Raw genomic sequence first — 251 nt, forward strand, 5'->3', positions numbered from 1 at the left:
AAAATGTTACTGAAGAATTAGTCAAAAAATCAATTTACAAAAACCAAAAACTTTCCAAAGATATTCTGGCTGAAAAAGTTGAATGAAATCTCAAGGAGACGCTTCTGTACAGAAAGATAGGTTTCAGCTCCTCGAGTTCTGGTAATATTAGACAAGTTGTGAACCAAGTGAGCTAAGCTCAGCTGTACATTTGAGATGAGGCAGTTTTTTTATACTGTTCTTTTTCACACAATTTCTTGACGGTCAGTTCA

Source organism: Eurypyga helias, unplaced genomic scaffold (assembly GCF_000690775.1).
Source record: "Eurypyga helias isolate BGI_N326 unplaced genomic scaffold, ASM69077v1 scaffold5445, whole genome shotgun sequence".
In the NCBI taxonomy this organism is placed as follows: Eukaryota; Metazoa; Chordata; class Aves; order Eurypygiformes; family Eurypygidae; genus Eurypyga; species Eurypyga helias.